Source organism: Cydia splendana, chromosome Z (assembly GCF_910591565.1).
Source record: "Cydia splendana chromosome Z, ilCydSple1.2, whole genome shotgun sequence".
Taxonomy (NCBI): domain Eukaryota; kingdom Metazoa; phylum Arthropoda; class Insecta; order Lepidoptera; family Tortricidae; genus Cydia; species Cydia splendana.
The window spans coordinates 1,206,458-1,232,699 of record NC_085987.1 but is presented as its reverse complement, the minus strand read 5'-3'; the positions used below and the strand labels follow the sequence as shown (position 1 = coordinate 1,232,699).

At 38.6% G+C, this 26,242-nt stretch overlaps 1 protein-coding gene across 2 annotated transcripts in view; it reads right to left on the bottom strand.

Moving 5' to 3' along the window:
* Positions 1 to 26,005, bottom strand: part of LOC134804349 (early estrogen-induced gene 1 protein) — a 136,363-nt gene extending 110,358 nt beyond the window's left edge. For both annotated transcript variants that reach the window (XM_063777358.1, XM_063777360.1), the window contains exon 1: positions 25,753 to 26,005. The gene's annotated coding sequence lies outside the window, so the exon portion shown is untranslated. The remainder of the gene's footprint in view (positions 1 to 25,752) is intronic.
* Positions 26,006 to 26,242: the final 237 nt, after the last annotated feature.

Here is a 26,242-nt window from a genome sequence, read left to right as displayed (position 1 = left end):
AATCTTAAAAAAGACCAATAATTTGTATGTAATGAAAAGGTACCTTGTGATTAAGTTACATGATGAGGCATGATGATGATGGAACAGTTAGGATAAACTAATAATATTTTGGGGTTAAGATGGTATAAATCGTCTATTTCTTATCAATAATATATTTCGGTTGCTATTGAAGATAAGCGGCATTGAGGTTCAATGACCTCAGATATTCCATAAGGTAATGCGTCGGGTATTGGCATTTTTCAGCAAACCAATGGCTGATTTACTGCATGCGACCAAACCAAATGAAGATTATTCTAGTTAAGAAAGACTTGACGAAAGTAACTTTGGTATAATAGCAGGCTACTTGGATTTGTGATGTCGGTCTATGTACGGTTATAATATTTGCGAGGCGCCCCAACCAGAACTGAAATTATCAAATTAGTTTTGCAGAATGCTAATACAGTTCTCTACCAAACTTCTTTTCCCGTATTGACTAGTTTTTTTGGGAATTTTCAATCTTTTTTCCATAAGGTACCTTTTCTACTAAACTCTGAGACGACATTACTAGGCTTATAACTAACTTATAACAAAAATAAAAACAGGTAAACAAACGTTACGCATTAAGGTTTCAGATCACACAATAAAAAAAAATTGAGCATTTTTTCACCTCTTTACAAAACATTTCATATCTCCGAAACTAGAAACCCTCATAAGGTACCTTTTCCCGTGGAACGTCACATATGAGGCAAACGAGCAGACGAATCGCGTTGATGGTATGGAATTACCGTCTCCTCCAATAGTCCTGCAACCGTCTGGTCTATATGCTGATTCAAACATTGTAAAAAGTACACTGCTGTCAGCCACGATCATATGATATTTTGTTTTTCTAGTGTCTCCTGTCCCTAGTTATCCCACTACCTAGTACCAGCAACACTGACTAACCATCTATCAACCTAATGCCTTTGTAATAAGGTTTACGAATTGTTAAAAGCGTGTAAGTAATTCACATTACGTCGGTGCGGTATCCCTTAATTGACTTTCTCGTCGGCCTTTTAATGCGTCCTTGTACCAATTGCTTGACGCACTCAAACGCTTCAGTCGATTCGCGATAACGCTTGAGTACAGGCGGCTTAGCACGGTCGCGTTTTTATCCCTTGTCACCATGCCTGTCACGTTCTAACAAGTATGTAAGTGCGAAAGGGACGCGCATAGTGATAGTCGATAAAAATGGAACCGTGCTGAGCCCGCAGGTATCGATAACGACAAAATTACTATAAAGTACTAGCCTAAGCCTGCATCCTTGTAGTGCCTGTGGAATGCTTTCTAAGTGCATAGCTCAACTTCATGCATGAACGCAATTTTATAATGAGACTGTAACAAAAAACAAATAACCGAATTGAGAACCTGCTCCTTTTGTAATTTTGAAGTCGGCCAGTCTCCTGATTAACTACTAATGAGTACGAGTAAATTAAGCATTTATAATAAGTAACTTAGGATACCACGTTTAGAACCACTAAATTTTCAGAAGTCAATCTATCGATGACCCCGGAAGGAACTGGGCAGAACTGCTCAAGTGCACACACCTTACTTCATTCAGTAACTGACGACACGGACGCAGCCTGACATTCACGGTAGATATATCTGCAATTCCACGTATTGCTGCATCCCTGTCCTCAGTTAGGTACTTCATTAAGTAAGGTGTGTGAAGAGCATTATGGCATAAAAATGTCTTAATGCGGCACCGCCTGTCTCCGATGTATGCACAATATTTTCATTAAAAAAATCATATCAGCGGCGTTCGTTTCCACAACCCCCGTGTTTACACACGAGACAATGATGTTTAGCAGTTTGCTCAAGTGTCGAACGAACAATTGGTAATCGCATCGGTGACTATTGTCGATGTCGGTCGGCGACGCGCCGGTACAAACAAATAATCAGTTGCTAGCCCGCATGTTTCTTGACTGCTCGGTTGCCGACATTTATAAGACTTTTGGAACGAAGTTTCTTATCACACGGTAAGGTCTTGGCGGATGGGGGCTACGCCAAAAAACAGTGTAAGTTTTCCGTCATAACCCTTTCTTAACTTCGTTCCTACCGAGTGTTCCACGACACTCACGCATTTTTTATCATACCATCTGAAGCAACTGCCCTCGCCGTATTGGTCAAGAGGAAAGTGGACGATTTTCCATACAAAAGTACTCCATTTTCCTCTATGGATATTGAAGTTATGGAAAATATTTAAACACAATTTGATTTTTTGATTTATGAAGCATATAAGGGGCATTGCCTACGTTTGACTTTTATTTAACTTGAGCGCACATTTTTTTTTTATCTGGTAGTGGACTCATCAAGTTGCTAAATTGGTAATCTATAGGTTGCAATAGGTAAAGGTTGGAACGGAATGTCTATTTATGAGAATATTTAAAGACTTCTTTATTTATTTATTCTATATCGCATGCCATCTTATTTTAAATTGAAATGGGACGAGGTCGTCTCTTCATTGGTCTTACCTTAGCCACTCTGATCCGGTATTTACTAGTACATACATAGTTCTAATGGCAGTAGTCTGAGTCCAAGTACTACTTTTTAAAAGAGCACTTACAGTCACGGACTTTATTGTTAAGCCATTTAGGGTTTACTTCACATTGGACATTTCATACCGTTAGTATTAACAACCAAATTAGCTTGAACCTTAGATGGATCAACAATTAAAGTATGTGACCGAACGAATTAGCAATCTCAATAAAATGTAGGTATGCATGCAGCATATGCACTATGCAGTGCGCGTCAGCGTCACCACGAACTGATCAAATTTTTGTAAAAACCGAATCAGTACAGTACACTTATTGTATGACCATGACGCCAATTCGAACATGCACTGATATCATCGGCTGTATACGTACACACTCGTCGAGAGCCTCTCGCCGAGAGTCTCGGCACCGCTCCGATCCAATCGGAGAAGCGCGAGACGAGACGAGTAACAGGCAACAGCGAGATAAGAAGGAAGTAGTATGTACACACTCGTTTTCGACCTGTCTCGGGGGCTCTCGACGAGTGTGTACAGCCAGCATCAGAATGACATACGGACAAGTACGGTGTTAGCTTCAAAGTAAATAGGGCAGAATTTCCTTCGTGTCTCACCGCTAACCGCATCGAATATTGGAACGATACCGTCATCTTGTTTTACTACATATTTCATTATAATGTAGGAAAATACTTGATATTCTTGATAATTCTGGAATTCCCTTAGAAATGTTTCCTTTTTATGACGTTGGGGGTTTTTAAAGGCCGCTATAATAGGTACTGAGGGAAATGTTGGTATTGTTGGTGTCCGACCAAAGTTTCAGTTTCGGCATAAAAATCCTTTTTCGGCCTAAAGTTCGGTACGGCCCCAACTTCGCCTCATCATTTTTTTACTATTCCTATCCATTTAAAACTTGCTCAAAATCCGTAATTAATACCATGATTCATAGCGGAATTAATGCTAGTTAAGGCGAAGTTATGTAAGTAAAATGGAATTTAGGGTTACGTTTGCTAACCTTATTTTCAATGAACTTTTGGTTACCATTTTCCTCAAAATCATTTGTGTTTTGTGTTATACATGTTTCAGGTCATCGGATAGTCAATGTCATAATGTTTTTAGTCAGTAGTCAAGTAGCAATGTAAAATTAGATTTCCCTTTCTAACAACATGTGATCAATATAAAATTTTAAACCAGTTTGTATTACTTAATTTCTAAGCAACATTAGGAAAGGATTTAGCTATATTGCTTCCTCCTACATAAAATAAAAAATAAAAGTAATTACTGAGCTGCTTTTATTACTGTTAATTTGAGTACATAATCAGGATAACTATACATTTAAACAGGAAATATTATTAATGTTAAAGTTATTATAGGCTAATAAGTTATGTATACTTCATCAAATAAGGAAATACAGTTTTCTGTAGAAATCGCGATAAGTACTTATAAAAAAAGTTATCTATTTACCCAATTAAGGGCCTTCCCCTTAAGAATTACCCCTGTAATGCTTATGATTTTAGCTGTTTGTGTACAGTATAGATTCTTCCCGCAATTTCGTCTGCGTGGTATGATGATGATTGATAATAGGTAATAATAACTATACTATGTCCTTCCCCTGGCCTGGGTAGGGGTAAGGGTAGTTTTTATCAATAACATTCCACGGAGACGAAGTCGCGGGCAGGAGTTAGTATATTTATATTGTAAATAGCCATTTAAGCCACGTCAAACAGTAGTCCCTAAAGAACCTTCTATACCCCATTTAAAAGTAAACCTTAACACAAAGACATAAGATCTATAAACGGTCAATCATTTCTTTCAACATCCGAGCGGCCTTGTATTTGGGCGACCAGCGGCCCGACCGGTTGACGGATGGGTCCATGACAGAAGTCCTAGCACAGGAGGGGTGCGACAGTATCTCGCCCGCCATGGACGGGTAGTCTATCACGCGGGCGCCATCATGTGCTAGCTCGGCTGATGCACACCAAACTAGTTCCTACTGACCTCTACGACCTGCCCAATTTACTACGTCCAGTATCCTAAAGCCCGGCCACACAAGAAAAAGTCGAACCAGTGAAATTTGAACCTACATGGTAGGGAATAGAGTTGATTTCTCTTTGAAAATTTAACGAAACAAGAGAAATTTATGCAACATAAGAAAATGATTTCATTTTCATCAAACTTAATAAGTAGGTACTATGCGTAATACGTAGGAGCTTGAGCCTCAGGGCTCTTAGGAGGTTATAACTGGACTGGGGGATCATAGCTACTATGCGGAATCAGAGAACTCGCTTTATGCTGGTTTTGGTAGTTACAAACAGCAACACTCCTAACTGTCCATCGGCGGACCCTATGCCTTTTGTAATAAGCTAATAAGGTTTACCGATGGACAGTTCTGTTAACAGTGTGGGCGATGGTGCGCGCAGAATACTTATCCTGATCTGATCGAGATATTTACCATCTCTTTCTAATAAATACAGTTAAGTACTAATAAAAGAGGGTCAATGAAGTGTGCGACGTGAAGTCAATCAATTAATTAAATATGTAGAGTATCTACTAAAATGCAAATGTATAAAAACCAGTTCCGTTACTTAGATTTATTGACTTATGATTTAAATGGGCAATTAGATTAAATTATTCGAATATATACAGCAGTGGATGGTTTGTTTTGAAGTTACAAACAATATTAATTTAATTACAATTATGTTACTTATTAAGTAATAAAATTTATTCATCTATTTTTTAAATCAAGCCCAACCAAATGAGACTTGAATCATTTTTCACAAGAGAGGTACTTACCTATTATTTATGTTCCAAGACGCTAGGCGGACACCATATTAGTCGTACACAAACCCAATATTATAAAGTCTCGACTGTTTTTACAGTATCCCTTCAGTAATTATAGGTAACCGAATATTCGTCCTTGATCCTCCGTCCCTAAACATAAACACTATTTAAGCCGGTGTAAGCCGGAGCGACATTTTCGTCCGCCGCGGCCATACGATCCGCCGACTCAATTTGATCCAATTGTAAATAATTAAAATATGGCCGATTCCGTTACAAGCACGTTTCCGTGGAATGTGTTGGTATGGGGTATGGAACACTACATTGGTATGGAGAAGCGGCCGTCCCTTTTCCTCTTAATAAGAATAAGGTTAGGTTAGATGCTCTAATGGACTTGGTTTAAGCTTCTAAGTAGCTCCTTAGAACTGAACATAGACAGCGTATATTAATGCACTTACGAGATGGGGAAAACCTTTTAACTTCGCGTCGTCTGAGTTCAAGGTCTGTTCATCGAGCGTGAGTGGAAATATTTAGAAAATTCCATTTCATCGAGCTCGAATGGAAATACTTAGAAAATTCCTGTTGGGAAAGGATCATTTTAGCGAAATACTGCTTTAATGGAATTTTATAAAACATTTCTGGCCTTGGCCTGTGTTTCTCGGGAAAGCACTGTAGATACAGAAATATCGGCAGGAACTTTGTTTACTGGCCTCGCATTACTAAACGGCCTCGCTTACGCTACAAACATTTTATACTCGGTCTGCAATCTTTGCAACAGGGCTAGAGCTAAATCTAAAAATCGAAAAACTTAACCGACAAAATTAAAATCTATATAATTACCGAACCTGCTTACAAAGTATGTATGTATGTAAACACTTTATTGTACTTTAACAGGTTAAATTACAATGAAACAAAAAATATATATAATGTACAAAGGCGAACTTATCTTATTAGGCGAAGTTTCCCGAGAATCGGTTGAGAATTGCGACCGGCCATGATATACTTGGTCAAGCAAATCTTGTCAGTATAGCAAAAGGCGGCAAATTTGAAAAATCGCGGGTTAGCAACACTCATCATCATCATCATCTCAGCCATAAGACGTCCACTGCTGAACATAGGCCTCCCCCTTGGACCTCCATACGTGCCGGTTGGAAGCGACCCGCATCCAGCGTCTTCCGGCGACCTTAACAAGATCGTCTGTCCATCTTGTGGGTGGACGTCCTACGCTGCGCTTGCTAGTCCGTGGTCTCCACTCGAGCACTTTTCGACCCCATCGGCCATCTTCTCTGCGTGCAATGTGGCCTGCCCATTGCCACTTCAGCTTGCTAATCCGGTGGGCTATGTCGGTGACTTTAGTTCGTCTACGGATCTCCTCATTTCTGATTCGATCACGTAGAGAAACTCCGAGCATAGCCCTCTCCATAGCTCGTTGAGCGACTTTGAGTTTTGAGATGAGGCCGATAGTGAAAGACCACGTTTCGGAGCCGTAAGTCATCACTGGTAACACACATTGATTAAAGACTTTCGTCTTGAGGCACTGAGGTATGTCGGACGAAAAGACATTACGTAGTTTCCCGAACGCTGCCCAACCGAGTTGGATTCGGCGGTTGACCTCTTTCTCGAAGTTGGACCTACCTAATTGGACTACTTGTCCTAGGTAGATGTACGAGTCAACAACTTCGAGTACCGAGTTCCCAACAGAGACTGGGATGGGCACAACATTGGCATTTGACATAAGTTTCGTCTTGTCCATGTTCATTTTCAAGCCCACCCGTTGTGAAACTCGGTTGAGGTCATCGAGCAGCATGCTGAGTTCCTCCATCGATTTTGCCATGACTACGATATCGTCGGCAAACCGAAGGTGAGTGATGTATTCGCCGTTGATGTTGATGCCAAGTCCTTCCCATTCCAGGAGCTTGAAGGCGTCTTCGGTCTTCGATCGATGTACATTGCTGCTTTTCTTAGCGCTATACTGATCTATGAGTGTTGCCTTACTTCACTTTGCTGTACATTGCTACTGACATACGTTGCTTGACAGACTATAGCATATTTGCCCAGGCAGAAAGTCTGAAACGGAGACGCTTGGTTCGCGTTACGTGCTCGTAACAAAACAAACTAACGAGTCGGACTCGCGCACGAAGGGTTCCGTACCATAATGCAAAAAACGGCAAAATAAACGGTCACCCATCCAAGTACTGACCCCGCCCGACGTTGCTTAACTTCGGTCAAAAATCACGTTTGTTGTATGGGAGCCCCACTTAAATCTTTATTTTATTCTGTTTTTAGTATTTGTTGTTATAGCGGCAACAGAAATACATCATCTGTGAAAATTTCAACTGTCTAGCTATCACGGTTCGCGAGATACAACCTGGTGACAGACAGACGGACGGACGGACAGCGGAGTCTTAGTAATAGGGTCCCGTTTTACCCTTTGGGTACGGAACCCTAAAAAACACAGCCGAAGCTGCCGAAGGACGTTGGTAATCGTAAGGTCGTTAATGTTTTATCGTTTTACAATAAGAGACTAGTTTTATCGGCACAGGAAGCGATATCGCCGTAACGGACGTGGCGCTCGCACTTATAACTCGAAACTCGATGCTATTGTTGTAGTTTACTTAGATCATGGAAATTATCTGTATGCCATCAATGGGCTCTAACATCAATAATATCATGTTGATGAATTAAGGTAGACGTCCACAGGGCCGGATCGGACGCATCGCACGCAACAGATTTTACTTTGTATAGAAAGTCCACACGTCCCAAGTCCAACAGACAGCACGGTCCACTGATCCACGATGCGGATGATGCGGCCCTGTGGACGTCTACCTTTAAGCAGCGTCCATAAGAGTGCGGCACAATCGCAAATGACTTAGTAAGTCCAATGCGAGAGCGGCACCCGCGACCGCATAGCTGGCAGGAGCTGGTTGAACTTGGAACTGGGGCCCGTTTCACATAAGCTTATTATAACTTGTAATACAAGCGGATGTCACTTTTTGACAGCTTAGGTTAGAAAGGGTCTTCCACTTACAAGTTACGAACTTTTGAGAAACTGGCCCCTAATAACCGGTAACTCTCCATGTTGTTTAAGTTGTTTTCCACTCAGCAAGTGACCTCTCCACGGGACGCTGCATCGCCTGGGACGCGAGTAAAGGTGGTATTCCACCTGTGCAATTTCTTTGCCCAATGTCATTGTGTCCCACTATCACTGTCATTGTGTCTCTCATTAAGCAAAATGTGAGACGCAATACACATTGGACAAAGAAATTGGATAGGTGGAATACCACCCAAAGTAACGCGAGCATGCCAAAAAACCCACATTACTACCTGAACCCACAGGAATAACAGTCAATACAGGAGCGGGTTCGGCAGCATGCAGGTCCGAAGAAACATTAAATAGACCGCTGGAATTGCTTTCGCTTAGCAGTTAGCCATAAATACTTACTCGTATAAGAACGCCTACAAGCTATCTGGAGTTATATACTCTGAGCATGCTAACTTTGCACAAACTTTGGCAGTAAGAATGCATATAAATATTACAAATCCCTATAAGCTCCATACTCGTACTTCACGTGGCGTTTGCTTGGCATAAAACTTAACGTGGTTCGACCGACTCTCATGTTATTGGTCGTAATATGCAAGTGCACACTATACAGTTAAGTGGCAACTGCCAAAACAGAATGCGCTGATAACAGGTAAAGTCCAGCGCGTGACTGATAACGTTAAGGCAAATCCGGATTATGTGACGGTCGTGAGGCCCTCACCAAATAACTGACCGAATATAAACTCTATTGCAATGTGATAAAGTATATCAATGGTTAATGTATGTGGGTATGGGTACATCATTTTACTGCAATTGATAGCGTTTTTAGCGATAAACTTTGTTTTGATAATATGTATATGTATGACGTGTCCAGAAGATGAAACCAGTCTTTAAGATCTTAATATTCCAAATAATACTTGATCATAATCATGAACAAACCGGCCAAGTGCGAGTCGGACTCGCCCACCGAGGGTTCGACGATTAATGAATGGCATCAGTAAGATGTCATTCTGATATCAGTGTACGTTCGAATTTGCCTGTAACACTTAGAATCTGAACCCCAGATCGGATGCCACACGATTGATGGGGCCACAAAAAACCCGGTCTAGACTCTAGAGCGGGGTCGGCGACCGGTGCGTGCGTCGTTGCGACTCATCTCATCTGCGCTTGTTTGTGCGCAAAACGCTTCCGAAAATTAAGTTTATTTATTTGTTGTTACTTTTGTGTCTCCTTCGAGTACACGACAAATAAAATTTTAAACAAGTTACTGTCAAAAAATGTTTTTGTGACAAATATAAGTATTATCATGTCTATCAAGAGACCTTTCTAATGAGCCTAAACTCGATGTGTTTGTGTTCTTCCATCGAGGAGTTCCTTTGGCTACCCTCCGACTACAGGGTTATTCCCACTAGTTACCACCAAGTTCTTACCAGTGGTAACTACTGGGAATTTTTTTCCCACCTTTTACCACTGGTAACTACTGGGAAAAAAAATCCCACTAGTTACCACCAACTCGGCTTGGTGGTAACTACTGGGAATTTTTATTCCCAGTAGTTACCACTGGTAAAAGGTGGGAATTTTTATTCCCAGTAGTTACCACCAAAATATTGTTAGAATTCAATACTAATAAAAACAGTATAAATAGTATAGTATTCTGTAAACTGCTTTAAAAGTCATCAAATATATTAATACAGTTTTACCGGCATAAGTGTAAAAACTAAAATAGAAGTCTCATTCTAGTTAAGTAGAAATTAACTTATTATCCGGACTAAATTTATCTTATTAACTGTAAATTGAATTACATATTTATACAAACGAACAAACAAATCAGTCGAAAACCGACAGAAATGAATTTGTTTTATTATTTACAGCTACTTCATTTCAGTCATTCAGGTTTTATAGACGTTCGCATTCGCACGCCATTGGCAATATTGCCATCAGAATCAGATAAAGTACATAATTATTATTTTTTTCTGATTTTTGCTCTTAGCCTGACGCCCCTTCGTCGTACTCAATTTAAGGTTGTTTTATGTGATTTTAATTACTTTTACACGTTCTTCCAATAAACATATTTTCTAAAATAATAAAGTTAAATACAAAAAAAGAAGTGTACTAATAGTACCTGATGCCCCTCTGGTAGAGTGTTATTACCATCCCGCTAGCGTGGGTGTTTAAGCAATCGAGCCAACCAGCGTAACATGACCGAGCGATGTACTACCCGAGCGTAATTGGAATGCGAGCCTATGCTGGTTAGTCCGAGCAGTCAGCCCATCCGAAGCGCGCCCTAAGCGGTTTTAATAACAACCATGCCCTTTAGTTATTTAGCCTGAGTACAAATTATGAATACCTACATATTCCAGCTCTGCGTTGTGTTATAATAGAACGAAATGAAGTTGCTGTAAATAATAAAACAAAATCAGTTCTGTCGGTTTTTGACTGATTTGTTTGTTCGTTTGTATAAATATGTAATTCAATTTACAGTTAATAAGATAAATTGTATCAGGATAATAAGTTAATTTCTATTTAACTAGAATGAGACTCTTCTATTTTAGTTTTTACACTTATACCGGTAAAACTGTTTTAATATTTTTGATCACTTTTAAAGCAGTTTACTGAATCACTAACTGACACATAATTATTTATTATAGCACGCTACATTTATACTATACTATTCATACTGTTTTTATTAGTATTGAATTCTAACAATATTTTGGTGGTAACTACTGGGAATAAAAATTCCCACCTTTTACCAGTGGTAAATACTGGGAATAAAAATTCCCAGTAGTTACCACCAAGCCGAGTTGGTGGTAACTAGTGGGATTTTTTTTTCCCAGTAGTTACCAGTGGTAAAAGGTGGGAAAAAAATTCCCAGTAGTTACCACTGGTAAGAACTTGGTGGTAACTAGTGGGAATAACCCCGACTACATCATCAGATCAGCCCTTAGTCAAACCACAATTTTCCTAAATAAAAAGCAAAACGCTGCTTTGTCATTTGATCACATTTTTTCATGTATGAGATGAGGCGTGGATGTACAAATGATTCTCAGTAAAATGAGCCCAAGAAGTCAATATTTTGAAGACATGAATGAAATGTACATTTTTTTTAGCTCGACGCTCATTTGACGATTTGTTGAAATGAAATAATCCTGTCAAACCATCATTCAACAGTTAAGACTGCTGTACGTACCTACTACCTACCATCGACCACACTGTTAACTGTACATCGCTGGACCTTAAGTTATGCCTTTTGTAATAAGGTCCACCGATGTACAGTTAGGAGTGTTGCTTTTGTACAAAAAGAACAGTATCCTGAAAGCCGAATTCCGTGGAATATATTATAAAAAACCGGACACGCGGTATCTCGGAACTGTTGAAACTTATTTGGCAAGCGGGAATCGCGGTGTTGCGTTACAGGCCGGAACCTACGGTTCCTTGAGGGCTGATTGATTACATATTACCTAGTACATACAATTAGAATACATAAATAAGTAAATAATACATTATGATACGTTAGTCATTACACTCGAGGCGATAATAAGAAAGCCGATGTGTGTAATGATCAAAAACCACGTGTTTCATACAATGACCTTTTATTTATGTAGACGTGTGACGTTCATAGTTGACAAAACTAAAATTTGATCCAACGATTTTGACAACTTGACAGGTTGGCGTCACCCATACGACTAACTAAATATAGGTTCCGTAACTTCGAGCAACACGGAAGGGAGGCGGCATTCGCACTATTTCCCCTCTGCCGAGGTACAAGATTAGCGCGTCAATCTAATCTAGCGCGGGTAATAAAACTAGTTGCACTTGGATTTTTCACTAGACCGAGTCCAGACGCGCGCGTGAGCACTGCTGCACAAAAATGCCTGTTTGCTCGGTTTTTTGTTATAAAAAGAGGTCGGGGACATCAAATTTACAAAAAGAAAGTGTTACATTTCACATGTAATTTTTTTTTTACATATCATACGTTTAATTACATTCAAACACGATTATTATATTTTAGTCTCATGTAATTGTTGGATTTATCGATTTTGCTCGCTCAGTACAAATTGCGGATCGGTCGAGCGACAAATCCGACTTCTCATCTCTCAGAATACAATACCATACTTCAACGAAAATGTGTTAGTGTGCGTGTTGTGACACTTGTCACTCGTCCGTATACAAAAAGAGATCGAGGTTTGCAAGATTTGTCTTTGACGTGAGTCGTTTTCTATGTATTTGTGTCGTCATTACAGATTGGATTTTGTATGTAAGTGTGTGAAAAGTGCGACTGTGTGCACCTTTCCCCCCGCGAAAAATGGCAGAAAGATTTGTACGGTGAGATATCGCTTGGGCCCCTCCCTTCCGATGTGTCGGAAGCCGGTGTTGCTCGAAGTTCCGTAACCTATATTTAATGGCTCACGATCGTGCTGGTACCATATCTGCCAATTTACTTACATCTATGGTTTCATACGACGTTTTTCAACACGCTTGCGAGATCAACAAAACATATATAGATATTAATCAAATTTTAATTGTTAAAACAGTTAGTAAAAGAATGTTACAAAACAAACTGTCATGTTTTTAGGGGGAAATGGTATACTGAGTAATATTCACGCTCGCTGTGGGCGGGGTATATTTATGTAGAAAGGAATAGATTTCAGTGATATGTGTCAGAGAAGTGTGTTTTCCGAAGTCAAAAATGTACTGAGAGCTTCGTTCACATATATTCCGTCGCTAGTAAATAGGCTAAACTGAATCAGAGAGCTTCAGTTCGTCTAATTGTCTAGGTCGTCACTTTTCATCAGTAAAAGATTCATCGTTTGCATCTTAAAAACGTCCACCACACTCGCGGACGTCTGCGCGCGTGCCCGCGACCGGTCGCAGTGAAAGTGTGGAAGCGATCCGCGCGTGCGACCGCCGCTTTTCCAGGAAGCGCGTTTTCTAGATCGAGTTCTGTTTGGTGATGCAGGAAGGTCTCTACACTGGGTAGAGTTACCAGGCCCCTGTTTCACCACGATGACATTTGTCGCCTGACATTGATAATTCGTTAGGCAACAAACGCCAATCGAAAAATATAAAATAAAACACCTAAATATTGCAGGGAGTAAGCCAGAAAAAAAAAACACCTATTAATCCGCGCGTGCGACCGCCGCTTTTCCAGGAAGCGCGTTTTCTAGATCGAGTTCTGTTTGGTGATGCAGGAAGGTCGCAGGGTCTCTACACTGGGTAGAGTTACCAGGCCCCTGATTCACCACGATGATATTTGTCGCCTGACATTGACAATTCGTTAGGCAACAAACGCCAATCGAAAAAGATAAAATAAAACACCTAAATATTGCAGGGAGTAAGCCAGGAAAAAAAAACACCTATTATCCCTTTTATATGCTGCTAAGAAGACAAATCGCGAAAATCGGCGATTCGAGGACCTTCAACTCACGCTGTATGTCCCGTCTAAATTTAATGTTTTTGTTTTATTATAAGAAAGAGGTAAGCATTTGACCACAATCTCACCTGCCGATGCAGTCTAGGATGGAGCATGCTTGCCTAAAAAGTATTCACTCTCGATTTAACAAGATCCAAGTTATAGTGAACTGGGAATAGATTTGCCGGAAGTAAGGTATACCCTTAGCTGTACGACGAATATTTGTGAGTAGCATTACAGTACATAATATGGCCCTTTTCGAACGAGCGAGCGAAGCGAAGTGTAGTTCTTACATTCGACTTTGAACACACGGCTGGCTAGGGGCACGTCCCGGCATTTCGATATTTTTAAGCTGAACTATCAGAGAATAGTTTGATACTCAATAACTTAAGTAAATTTGTTCTAATTTAAATGAAATTGGGTGAACGTATAGTCGAGGGCATTATATTTTAGTCATTAAATTTTGAGCTGGATCGAACAAGAGGTTATGGAGCTAGAAGAGCTTAAAATGCTAAAAAGCCATTTGTGAGGGGTCTTGCTATTCTGGTCATTTTAATTGCAAGAAAGTATGGTCGAGTTTGGTATCAAATGAAAGTGCTCGGTTTACACATTTATAATATTGTTTTTTTTTTTAATTTAAGATTTTTTTCGAAAATTATGACAATTTTGGATTCCAAGATGGCGGCCATGCAGTATTTCTTAAAAGTCGTCATGGATGTCGTTTTATAGGTCATGGTCATCATTTTCGAAATCTGCGCACCTGTTTCAAATAAGATATAGATGCATCCTAGTAAGTCAACAACATCTATATGTACTTTTGATAGTAGTAGGACGAAAAGTAATCTGAAAGGAATCAAGTAATGCATTCCTGTAATGAGGAATCGACATTGATTCCAATTACATACTAGTAATTGTAATATTCGAGAAATTGATTCCTGATTCCTCAAATGGAATTGTACTTAGTAATTCGGTATTGTTAGATTACAAAGTAATCTGAAAATCGGTAATCAGATTATAAAGTAATTTCGAGTATCGTGGAATTAGGAATCAATTACGAAATGCCCATCTCGGACTAAGTAGCACTGCATTCAACTGATCTTTTTGGCGAACCGCGAGTTCTCACTTCGCGGCGAACTACTAGTTTAACTATTTGACATTCCTTTCTAGTCATTGGATTTCGAACGTATTCTTATAGTAGAAATGCGTTTTTGTTTTGAGTATAATGGCAAATATGTTGCCGCTACTGTTAGCGGGGTTTTGAACGTGCCCTAACTGACAGCGTCCCGATGACAGGCCACACTCTCGGTCAAGATGGATTTCCCGCGAAGGGACGATAGCGTCGGTCTATGCATTGTCGTGTATCCAGTTCAGATTAAATCGTTTACTCAAGACCTAGTGCGTTCATTGTTATTACTACGGACTAAAAATTAACCTTTACCTTTGCTAAAACTAGTGCGGTAAAGTAGCACCATACGTACTGTAAACGTAATAACCCGCGGCCATGACTCTCAGATCGTTATTTTTTATTTTTTTGTCTGCCAGAGATAATTCGCGCCGGTGCAATGTTTTTGCTCGTAATCATTTAGGATACCAACGCTCGGCTGAACAGCCAAAATTGATTGCTGGCTTTAAATTAAATGATTGTAATATTCGATTGTTCGTACTTACTAAGAGAAGATCTGGTATTGAGAAATACATATCCTAAATAGATTATAAGATATTTAAATAAATAAATAAATAAAGATATGCATGTGTTATTTGACTATCATTATGGTAGCAACCGTTATTAAAGTGGTTCGGAAACCATGCTTTCTAAAGATTTTTGTCACAGTCAAAGTTAGGAAAGCAGGTAAAGATCTCATAATATCTACACCCCGGTCTTTCATATAGTTGTCAAGGAGGCCACTAAAAAGCTTGTAAAAGCCATCACTTTTTTTTTTGTTTTTGTTTTCCGTCGTCTATCAAAGATCGAAAACCTTTTCAGAAACTCCTTGGACCTCCTTAGAATCTCTTTAGAAACTATATTTTGGTTACTAGAAAAGCATAAAATCATAAGTTTGATTGATGATGAGTTCCACGTTCAATTAGTAAAATCTATTCCGATAGGTACAGTCGCTATCAGATATATTCGAGCGGCAGAGATGCTCAAAATATTAGAAACACGCACTCTAACGTCCTAACAATAGAGGCGTGTACAGATATTTGTGAGCACCTTGGCCGCTCCGATATTATCCGATGGCGACGGTACTTGGACATATATAATTTGATGTATTGAAACTTGAGTTTCTCCCACCTCCCACCGAAATAAGCTGATATTAAATGCGTAGGAGTCTTTGTTCCGATTCACGTGCTATCTGTATTCGTCACTTATTGTTTTAGAGCTTCACATACATATATACTATAAATTCGTATTATTTGAACGTTCATAGAGCTTGTTTTGTAGCTGTCGTGTATATACCGAACTTTTTTACAAGTTAGCTTTCTCGCGATACTGGAACGACTGTTCGGTAGAAAAATCTAGTACTTACTCAATCAGTTAGAGAATGTGATTTTAAGAGTAACAAAATCAGATAAGTTCATTCGCAGTGTTACTGAAGACTTGGGTTGGGATTGGGAGCCAGAAGATGACTATAACACTCGCGTCGAATGATGGTCCCTGTGACACTTCATTCAACTCTATTGGTTGGGCTTACCTAATTAAAGAAATAAGTGAAGATACTCATATATCTTTTACCGTATTTTTAGTACTTCAATATTACATTTATAAACACATAAATTTGATATTCGATATTTATTTAGGGATAATTTTACAGCATTACAGCTAAGGGCGCCAATGCGCTGTAAAATTAATGTTATAGTAATAAAATTATATTATGAATATTAGGGTGTTGCTTATTTCGTCGAAATTGAATTTTTTTATGTCTCACCCCCTTAAATTGTTCTCTTTCACTAAAAAACAAATGTGGATTTATTTCAGAATTTTTAATTTCGTTTTAGGGGTCGCTACCGAATTTAGAAAATTTGGATCCTTCATACATGATGATTTATTTTTTTAATTTTTCGTTTTTTTTTAGTGAGACAGTGAGTCAAAGCTATTTATATGTAATTCAATACTAGGTATAGTCAATATATATTTTTAAATAATTTTTATTCCTGTTTTAGGAGTGCGCACTGCTAAATCAATATTTAGAACGCCTAAAACACGCATTAATAAGCTTTAAAAAAATAGTGGTATTATTTTATGTTAAACTGCACATTAATACACCCTGACCCGTAGTCTCATAAAAAAAACGAAAAAATAATAATCTTGTATGGAGGGTCCAAATTTTCAAAATTCGGTAGCAACCCCTAAAACGTAATTGAAAATTCTGAAAAAAATTTACATTTGTTTTTTACTGAAAGAGAACAATTTAAGGGGGTGAGACATAGAAAATTTCAATTTCGACGAAATAAGCAACACCCTAATGAATATGACAATAATTAAGCTTTAGTGATGATGACTATGTTGATTCACCAATACGTAATAAGATTTGTAAAGTTTATGATGTTTGTCGGCAAACAAGTCGCAGTCAGGTGCAACAACTAAGAAATTGTTGAAAAGTGTCCGGGAGCGGACGATGGGAGAGTACTTGTGTACTGTTGTGCGAGAGGTTTCGTGTGCTTAACTTCCAAGAACGTTACGTGACAGCTACTCCATATAAAAATGAACTGTCATAGTGACCATAATTCGACGCGAGAGGTATAAGGGTTGCAAAATCACCCTATACTTAGGCAAACAAAACCCACATATCGCCGCTATACTTACTCAACCTCGTATCTGCAACAATCATTTGATGACAAAAACTGATTGTTGCAGATATGACGTTGAGTAAGTATAGCGACGATATATCTACGTGAATATGAAACGCTAAGTGAGTTGATCGTGATACGCTAAGCGAACACAATAACCCAAGTGAGCCGACACAAAACGCCACTCGAGCCTACTCAACATTACGTAGCGCGCTCAATGGTTCAAGTGATGTCACTGTGTGCATCGCTCGTGACATCATATAGACATACGTAGTAAATCTTATTTGTCTAAACTAAAGACCAATATCACTAACACCTTATAAAACAAATTCTCCCGCCGCGCTCTCTGTTTGTGTGTATGTATGTTCGCAATAAACTCAAAAACTACTGAACAGTGTATCATGCGGTTCTCACCTATCAATAAAGTGATCTTGAGGAAGGTTTAGGTGTATAATATTTTAAGGTTTTGTGTAACCCGTGCGAAACCGGGGCGGGTCGCTAGTATTAATAGATAAGTACTTCAGCTTTTTGGATATTGATACAAGTCGCGTGACTTCTACTGATGGCGACTGCACTCTGCCATTTTAGTATTTCATTTCCTCACAAAGCATTGCGGCCTTGTGATTTCAGTAGACAGACTAAAAAACGTTCCGCGAAATTAGTGGTCATTTAGAATAAGTGGCCTGTTGAGAGTTTCAGAATAATATGCTGGTGGCACTTAGTGTGCATCCGTTCAAGGTAGGGTTGCCAGATCGAAAGGCGCTATTATCGGGAAAAAATATCAATTTTTCGGGATTTTGGGACTTAAGTCGGGAAAAAAAACATTCCAATTAAAAGTGTTAAAAACAACGATATTTTACATTATTGGCACTACGCTCGACGACAGTTCGGAACTTGAAATTATTGTTTTATAACGTGAAGCTGTTTTTCGGGACAGTTTTCACTTTGTCGGGAATCGGGAACACATGCTAAAAATCGGGAGAATCCCGCCAAATCCCGACCATCTGGCAACCCTAGTTCAAGGTCACGGGAAGACGTATTTCAGTCTTTGAGTGCTGATATATAAATATATATTTCCTGCTGCTTTTGTCTCATATGGAGTCTCGTGAGTCCACATGTTATAAATAAATTACATTTGATTTGGACTCTGCTATGTACAATTGCACATACAGTCAGCAGCAGAAGTTGAAGCGGGCGAGGTGTTCATGACACGCTCTTATTTTCTTAACAATAAAGTCGCGTCAAGATCATTTTGAACACCTCGCCCGCTTATAGAAGTTGATAAGCTGACTGTACAATACTAAAGTTTAAAAGTTGGTCTGAAAAAGATGGCGTCACTAGAGAATAGGCATCTAATCCTCACAAAAAACAGTTTTAATTGAGACCATTAAACAAATAGTGACACAGTTAATGGCGAAGATGCTTCGGCTTCGGGCTTCAATTCACACTCGTTCGTAAATTCTTGTTTACCGCCCTTAAAACACGATGTACAGTCGCCATTAGATACATATATCGTAGCGGTCAAAGCGCTCACAAAGATCTGAACACTCCTCTATTGTCAGGCCGTTAGAGTGGGTGTTCAGATATTGTGAACATCTTGGCCGCTCCGATATATCTGATGGCGACTGCACAATGCAACGTCTCGATCTGATATGGTGACGTCAGAGTGTCTGACTCACATATGGCATACATACCTACATAGGAAAATATGGCAAACTGTAGACTGATAACGAGTAGGTAAGTTGTTGATTAAAATTACAAAGTAATACCGGGGGGAAACAATGACAGTCCATTTTACATAAGATATTTTAGGTAAATAAGTTTTAGGCAAAAATTTCATTTTTGGTTCAAGCTTTTATCGCTGACTGTACTTTTCTTACGACAGACAACTAATACTCATCGAGACAATTCTAAAAACCCCAAACACAATTAGGTTGCGTTGGTTCATCACAGAGTTCCTTTGGCCACCTCCTGTCTCCATCATCAGATCAGCTCGATGGTACCATAATATTGCATTGTCATCCAATTTATCCACGCATGCAAAATTTCAGCTCAATCGGACACCGGGAAGTGGATCAAATTTAACTTGCAAGATTTGATTACAGACAGACCGACAGACAGACAGACAACGGTCAGGTGAAAGTAAATATAAAATATAAGCTTGTAAAAACTTAAGTTCTCAATCAAATATTTCGGAAAAAAGTTAAATTTAGTTTTCCTAAAAACCCAATATTGTAAAATCAGGTAACTTTAGTCCACAACTTACAACTATGGTCCTAATTCAAGCTCCAGGAAAATATGTATAAGTATTTATCAAATTACATATGTTAAGTATATAATTTAGAGAGAGCATTAGTGTATCTATGCTCCAAAATAAATGTAACGAGTACAAATCATAAAAGCTTGTTAAGAATCAATGTTGAAAACTGAACCACAGTTGTACTGTAGGACTATAGTTACCTGATTTTACGGTATATGTATTATATTATTATGAGTAAAATATTTGGAAAATTATTACCCTCATTGGTTTTCCCCAACTCCTCATAATATTATTATATGCATATTATAAAAAAAAATAATGACTAAATAGACCTCACATCACAAAAAAATATGTCTATCATATCTAGACCATTGTAACACATTCCAATAACTAGTTTTTGAAATGCTGATATAAAAATTAGGCAACAAATTAAATATGTGCCTTAAGCTGTTGCATTAAAAATCAATATGTAGATCACAAGGTTGCTTAAAAATGCTGATGTTGCAGTGCATCGAACTAATATATTGCAATGTTAGTTACGTCATGTTAAATGATAAATATTAATATTATGTTACTAAATACGGGTAGAGGAAGCAAGGGGTCATCCATTAATTGCGTCACACGTTTAAGGGGAAGGGGTCAAGAAAATGTGACATATTGTGGCAAGGGGGAGGGGGGAGTCACAAACTTTGTGACGTCACCTTAACTACATCTGTAACTGAAAATGGTTTTGATTTTGTTATTCGCTGTTAACAGTTAAATTACTAGTTTGTGCAATGATAATCGTTTTTATGGATGTGTTTTTATTCCTGAAGCGGTGGTGGCCGTGTGGATATGACGTCAGACTTTTAATTCGGACCTATGAGTTTTTCGGAACTTGTGTACGAAATATCATTTGATATTTACCACTAGCTTTTTGGTGAAGAAAACATCGTGAGGAAACCTGCATACATCTGCAAAGAAATACAAAAGGTGTATGTGAAGTCCCCAATCTGCATTGGGCTAGTGTGGGGACGAAAGCCCAAGCCCTCTCGTGCATGAGAGGAGGCCTGTGCCCAGCAGTGGGACGTATATAGGCTAAATTATAATTTTTATTCCTCATCAGCTTCATGTTATAAATTTCTAACATTGCTTTTGTCAATAAATTCAATTTGTTTTATTCAAGTTAGGTTAGACAGACTAATTAATTATTAGGAAGTACTGATAGGTCAAAAACTTAGTTTGTGCCTCAGTTTTATAAACAAGGTACATGATTTTATGAAAATTACGTACCATACATTAATTTTAACTTAATATCTGCTCAGTACAAAGCTAGTAAAAAGGCACATCGTAAGTTTACTAGCTATAAGCTATAAGACCAATAAAAAAAAATGTATAAAAGGTAATGCTTAGCAGGGATAATCAGGATAAGTATGGATGGTTCATTCTAGTTCAGTGTTTTTCAAAGTGTGGGTGCGACTCCCAGAGGGGTCGCGGCACTTGTCCAAGGGGGTCGCGAAGTTCAGCTTTGAGAGAAACATATGGAAAGCAAATTTCATTCTTTTAAACTTAAAAATAATCCAATCCTTTACAATTTAAAGGTCTAATTATTATTTATTTATTTGAAAACATCATATACAGTCGAAATCAAATCACTGTATACATCAGATTATAGAATACGTAATGTATTTATTTACACAATTTAGGAAAATCAGATCACAATCAACTTTCGTCCATCATCTCATAGTACCGCAGACACATCTGACACACAACCATGTACATAATGAACATATCAATAAAACAAATCATTAAGTATTAGATGGGTAAACAGTATTTATTTAACATATAAATTAATTTTTGTTACATTGTAATTGTAATTAGCCTTTATTATTGAAGTCAGTTGGTACATAGTATATATTAATTCGGTTTCATAACTTTAACTTCAACTCGTCCTTTGACGTAGGCCTCCTCCATAGCTTTCCATTTGATTCTATCTTTTGCTGTTTGCATCCATTTACCTCCTCCTATTCTTTTTAGATCATTCGAGCATCTAAACTTTTGTGGACCACTCTTTCTTTTATTATATCTTGGGCACCACTCTACAAGGTCCTTTGTCCACTTATCTAGGGTTTCTCTCATCATATGGCCTGTCCAGCACCATTTTTGTTCTTTTATTATTTTAGTTATTGTTTTTGTTTTTGATTTTGCCTTGATTATGGACAATTTGACTCTGTCTCTGAGTTTTATATTAAGTATGCTTCTTTCCATATGGTTTTGACACACATTAAGTTTTTGGTGCTGCTTATTTTTAAGTCCCCAGGTTTGGCAACCGTAAGTTAATACTGGTATTATACAACTATTGAAAACTTTAAATTTCTGCCTTGTTGGTATTTCTTTTGCCTTAAAAACTTCTTTCAAGGACCAAAACTTTGTCCATGTGTTTGTGGTTCTTTTCTCAAGTTCCTTATCTGTCTGGTCTTCAGGTGATATTATTTGCCCAAGGTATACATATTCATTAAAATAGTCTATTTCATTTCCATTCACTATAATTTGCTCCTTAGTACTGTTCGTCATTAACTTTGTTTTTGACATATTCATGGAAAGGCCTACCAGTTCACTTTGTGTGTTTAAATCGTCTAACAAAGTTTTCAGCTCTGAAGGGTTATCTGTTACCAGTATGAGGTCATCTGCAAACCGTAGGTGATTGAGTCTTCTGCCTTTAATATTGAGACCAAAGTTTTCCCAATTCATGCATCTAAACACGCTTTCCAGGACGGCAGTAAATATTTTTGGTGATAAGGGATCGCCCTGATGGACACCTTTCTTTATAGGAAACTTCTTGCCTGTTCGCTCTAGTTTAATCCTAGCCGTGCTGTTTGAGTAGATTTCTTTTATAATTCTAATATATTTTTCTGTGATTCCTTGTACTTTAAGTGATTTTCATATCTCGTCATGCTTAAGGGAGTCAAAAGCCTTATTGTAGTCTACAAATGCTACATAATATTTCAGCCCATATTCGTGGCATTTTTCTTTCTAAAAAATTCTTTCTAAATCCGGCTTGCTCCCTTGGCTGGTTTTCTTCCAAGATTTTTGTGACACATCCTAATAATAATTTTGAAAAAACCTTGTATAAATTACTCATCAAGCTTATTGGTCTGTAATTGTTCATTTCAGTTTTGTCTCCTTTCTTGTGTAGAAGAGTAATTGTGGTCTTGGTCCATTGTTCAGGTATAGTTTCATTTTCCAAAACTTAATTAAAGAGGTCTGTCAGTGGGTCTAAGATGTTGCTAAGGACGGCTTTTAGTAGCTCGTTACTGATGTTATCTTCTCCGGGACATTTAGCACTTTTTTGGGTAAGAATTGCATACTCCACATCTTTTCTTAGAAAATCTGAAGAAGCTGTCATTTTCTTTTTTGTCAATAGTTTTTGTTTTTTCTTTTCTTCCTTGATTTTCTAATGTATCCTTGCCATCACTGTATAATTCTTTGTTTTTGTTACATAGTTTTTAGCCCAGCTCCTCGAGGAGTCCCACCAAACCTTTGATGTTGAGTAGGACCTCGGGGAGGTCTCTCGGAGATCCGAGATGTTTTGTCCTGTATGGGGCCACTCCGCTGCATTCCAACACCACATGAGAGGCTGTTTCTTCCTTCTCCATGCATCCACGGCATAGGGGACTGTCTGTGACACCTGTTATAAAAAGATGTTTGTTAAAAAGTCCATGACCTGTTATGACACTGGTTACCATACTCAGTCGAACCTTTCCTAGTTGAAGGAGCGTCCTTGTGAGCTTACCGTTGATGCCAGGCATGGCTTCTTTGGCCTGTCTGCATCCAGTCTGGTTTAGCCAGTGTTCTGTGTGTAGTTTCACAGTGCGTGCCAGCAGCATTGACGTACCTTGCTAACCGGTATCGGGAGAATCGGTTCCGGGCCAATCGCCCCAGCACCCGATCCTTGTCTGGCAAGCTCGTCCGCAGCATCGTTACCTTGGGATCCACTGTGTCCCTTGATCCATTGTAAGGTGATCTTATTGTTCTGACATACCTCCATTAGTCGTTCGTGGCATTCGTGTATAAGTTTGGATGTAACTGTATGGCTTTTTAGGGCCATTAAGACTGCTCTACTGTCGGAGAGTATGCGGATGGAGTATCCTATTACCTTCCTTGCAGTGGTGGCAGCCACCACGTTTATGATGCCCATGCACTCAGCTTGGAATACCGAGTTATGGGCTCCTAGCGGAGTGGTGATTGACATGTTCAGGTCTTCTGAAAAGGTACCAGAGCCCGATCCGCTGTCTGTTTTGGACCCATCAGTGAAGATTCTCAGCTCCCGGGATTGAGTCCTTCATAGTTGGCTTGTTTGTGAATTCGATCCGTCCCGCCCTTAGCACTGGAAATTCGTTGTATACCTTTTTCAGGCATGTTATGTGAAGAGCTCCTGTGATGTTAGACCATATGTTGAGGGTTCGCAACATATTCAACTTTTCTAAAAAATAAATATAACTCTGAAATTCGTACTTACCTGCACTAAATTAGCTTTTTGCTGACGTGCCATTAATTTTCGTTCAACAAAATCCAATAGTTTGTCTTTGAAATTTTCGCGTTTACTCATAAGATGCCACAGGAGTTTCGATGGCTTCAAACTTTCACGTGATAACACTTGATAGTAAATAACACATTGTGGTTTATTGTCCACAGCACATAACAGAAACCGTATTTTAAATAGTCATCATCATATTTCCTACGTTTTTTTTTTCTTTTTAGACACACTTCCAGACGTAGAAGGCATCGAAGATCGTTTTAGAAACTTATCCATTTTTGTTATTTATTTGTGTTGGTTGTGAAACAGAATCTACCGACCTATAAAAATAAATACAGGGTGGTTAAAAAATAAGTGCATTCCCGTTGCCAGGGAGGTTTTTTGAATATACTGAGCTACTTTTACTATGAGACCAACTCCGAACACGCGAAAAAAAATTTATCCTTCCATAGAAAATATACTACCTAGCCAAAATGTATTATGAAACAGTCAAATTATTTCGCGATTTCAAGTTTGTCCCCATAGTAAAAGTTGCTCAGTATAATCCCAAAACCTCCCTGGGAATGCACTTATTTTTTAGCCACCCCGTATAGGGTGCGTTCCAAAACGCATATGTAACTGAGGGAATGATAGAAAGGTGCCTTCCAAACACTGGTCTGTGGTTCCAAAATTGTTATAGATACTAGATAGAAAAACGTAGAAACGGGGTTTGGGGGTCGCGAAAAAATGTTAGTGGTCATAAAGGGCCGTGGGCCATGGCACCATAAAGTTTGAAAAACACTGTTCTAGTTAATGTTACTTAGTGACTTTTATATTTTATACAACCCAGAGGTACTTGATTTACCTATTTTCAAGCAGGAAAGATAACACATAAGCAGAATATGAGAATGTAATTGCCTTATTTCCTGTCCTTTGCATTCAAGTTTTTTTTACATTTATTGTGTAACATCAAGTAGGTATACAGAAGCTACGAATATATTTCATCAGCATACTGACCAGTAATCTAGTTTACATTTTACAATATTATTTTGTTACTTTCGAGATGTTACGCCTTCTTTCTCAAACATTTCATAACTCAAGAACAAGTAATGCAATAGCAAAAGAACTATATCGATCTAGTAAGTGTTGTAAAGAAGAAACCGACAGCCCATCCGAATTTTATGTCTAAAAACGTTTTCAGGGCAAGAAGCAATTATAACCTTACAAAGTTACTGACTTTTTTGGCGTTTTGCTCAGGTTAACTTCAGGTAAAACAGAACTAGTTGCAGCATAAGTTGCATGGTAACCGAGCACAGTACGTAAACAACTCTTTCGAGGTACCTGTTTGTTGAAATAACCAGTTGGCAATGGCATTTGCTACCAAATTTCGCAGTATGCGCTCAGCACGATCACAAAAATCAACGTATACGAGCAAACAAAACATAATCTAATAGGGAAGACAGGTATGCAAACTTACCACTAACAAATTTAAAGTTTCACAAGGTCCAAACACAGAAATAAAGTTGCTACACCGTTTGCACACTGAAATTCACACCACACAGTTTCGTTTGGAAGTAGAGGAACTGTTATAAGTTAAAGCGCGTAGGACCTTCGCGATAAGGCACGGACCGAGACTGCAAGCATCACATCTGACCATCGGCCATTGCTTTGCGAATGCTAGCGCAAAGGAGCGCTTGCAATCGACGTACGAACACGACGTTACGGCGAGTCGACGACGAACTTCCGCCGTCATCTTTTTCTACCACTCCATAGTATAGAGTTGCAAGCAGTAAGAATATTTTTCTACTAATTAAGAGACGAACCTGCCGCTAAAAATCCCCTCCCATACAATAATTACTTCACTATATTTTCACCAATAAGTCTACAGTTTTTTTTTTTAAGTCAAGCTGATACTTCTGTGAGCTATACTAGGAATCAATTTCTAAACAAGCAGATAGGTACGTCGA